This window comes from Micromys minutus (assembly GCF_963924665.1).
Source record: "Micromys minutus genome assembly, chromosome: 3".
In the NCBI taxonomy this organism is placed as follows: Eukaryota; Metazoa; Chordata; class Mammalia; order Rodentia; family Muridae; genus Micromys; species Micromys minutus.
In genome coordinates this window covers 62,336,128-62,338,605 of record NC_137972.1, presented here as the reverse complement: position 1 = coordinate 62,338,605, position 2,478 = coordinate 62,336,128, and the positions used below count along the sequence as shown (strand labels likewise).

The 2,478-nt window shown below is 39.7% G+C and overlaps 1 pseudogene across 1 annotated transcript; it reads right to left on the bottom strand.

Annotated features, from left to right (window-relative positions):
- Positions 1 to 797: 797 nt before the first annotated feature.
- Positions 798 to 2,040, bottom strand: LOC308419280 (phosphoglycerate kinase 1-like; annotated as a pseudogene). The gene has a single exon. The product of its transcript is annotated as a phosphoglycerate kinase 1-like (transcript).
- Positions 2,041 to 2,478: the final 438 nt, after the last annotated feature.

The window sequence follows — 2,478 nt, the reverse complement described above, 5'->3', positions numbered from 1 at the left end:
ATGTTGTATCAGAGGACTTCATATGTTATTGGGAATTGGTATATAGCCAAGAAACAAATGCAGGAACAGTGGATTGAAATTTACTAAGTATTAGAGAGAATTTAGCTCTTGAAGCAGGGAGGAATAAGAAACAATCTCTGGTGTAGAGGCTGGTGGATGTCTGTTCACTGAAAAATTATTTTGTTAAATATGATTTTTTATGGAAAAATACAGATATCATTTAAAAAGTTAATAATCCTGAATAAAATTTGATTAAGGAATGAAAATATGTCATAATCAGGATGAGTAATTTTGTTTAGTTGGTTCTAGGTTTTTTTTTTTTTTTTTTTTTTTTTGTCTTTTTTTCTTGTTTTTAAACTTTCAAGGATCAAACTCCAGAGCTTTGAGCAAGCATGGGAAACTAAATGTTTTAAGGTTTTAAGGCTCTATTTTTTCCCCAGTGGACATCGTTATTGTTTAATAGATCAACTTCTCCAAATTCTAGCTGGAATTTCAGGTGTCCATACTGAGTCATGAACAGTGACAAGGGTAACCAGAGGCTACACAGAGAGCGGAGCTTTTACATCTCACTTCTTTTCACAGGCAGAATATAAATATATGCTCTCTACAGTGCACCATGGTTTTAGTCACCAAAGAATTAAATGGGATCTTGAAGAACATAGACAAATCCCAAGCTGAGATGCTGTGCAGTTGTTTAAGGGTTCCTGGTGCTGTGTCTTGCACTAACACCAAATGGAGATGCGGAGAACACTAGGTTGGCTTAGGGGCTGTGCACAGGAACCAAAGGCAGGAAAATCCTAAACATTGCTGAGATTATCCACTCAAGGAAGGACTTTACCTTCCAGGAGCTCTAGACTGGCACTGCCCCCAGTGCTCACATGGCTGATTTTATCCTCTGTGTTCCATTTGTCACAGCAAATGGCAGTGTCTTCACCAACTATATTAGTAATACAACCCCTAGAAGTGGCTTTCACCATCTCATCCATGAGTGACTTGGTTCCCCTGGCAAGGGCTTCCCATTCAAATACCCACAACAGGACCATTTCAAACAATCTGCCACAGCCTCAGCATATTTCTTGCTGCTCTCAGTAGCACAGTCTAAGTCCATCCAGCCAGCAGGTATACCAGAGGGAACAGTAGCTCGGTCAGTCTTGGCATTCTCTTCAAATTTGTCAGCAGTGACAAAGTCAACAGGCAAGGTAAACCTCACACCATTTTTCACAGCTTTGCTCATGAGATCTTTGACAATCTTGCTCCTTCTTCATCATACAGAGATGTGCCAATCACCATGTTGTTGAGCATCTTAAGGAAGGTAAAAGCCATTCTACCATGAATGAACATCTCATTGACTTTTTCTACCATATTATTAAAAGACCAGTTGAATCTTTTCTACAACTTTAGCTCCTCCCAAGATAGCCAGAAAGGGTCGCTCTGGACTCTCCAAAGCTTTGCCAAAGTAGTCCAGTTCCTTCATCAAAAATCCACCAGCCTCCTGTGGCAGATTCACACCCACCATGGAGCTGTGGGCTCAGTGTGTAGTCCAAAAAGCATTGTTGACATAGACATCTCCTAGTTTGGACAGTGAGGCTTTGAAGGCATCAATTTTAGCTGGTTCAGCGTTAATCTTGTTCCTAGAAGTATCTTTCTCCTTCTCTTCTTCCCCTCATAAAAGCGGAGGTTCTCCAGGAGGATGACAGTCCCAGCTGCTGGATTGGCACAGGCATTCTCTACTTCTGGGCCCAAACAATCCTTCAAGAACAGAACACCCTTGCCCAGCAAAGATTTGATTTATGCAGCAACTGGCTCTAAGGAGTACTAGTCAGGGATGGGAACACCATTAGGCCGGCCCAGGTGGCTCATAAGGACAATTGACTTGGCTCCATTATCCAAGCAGAATTTGATGCTTGAAACAGCAGCCTTGATCCATTGGTTATTTGTGATTTGGTTGTTCTTCATAGGAACATTAAAGTCCACCCTCATCACTACCTTATTCCCCTTCACGTCCAGCTTGTCTAAAGTCAGATTTTTAGAGAACGACATTTTGGCAACATGGAGAAGTCGAGAGGGCTAGAGTTTAGGGAGAGTGAGGATTGATTTTTTTTTTTAAGTACAGCTTCACTTTACACTTATATCTTCTTTTTCCAGTAACGAGTGATAATATTTTTCCGGACTTTTAAAATAAACTGTGAGTCTTGTCCAGATTGATACATATTTTTTTTTTCTGATTCTTAATACTGCATAACAAAAGTTGAAATTAAAGATCAAAATTTCTTGAAAATTCCCTGTCACTGGAAATTATAAAACTGGTATTTTAGAGATGTGGAAGTACTACTCTAAGCTTCAACTAGTGGACAGACTTAAGAGATAGGGGATTATGGAGCCTGGGAAAGAAAAGTGTCTCAGTCTATATAACTCAGGCTGGTAGCTTAATATCTGTATTTATTTACTCTAACTTATGTTTATATTGTCTATAAATTA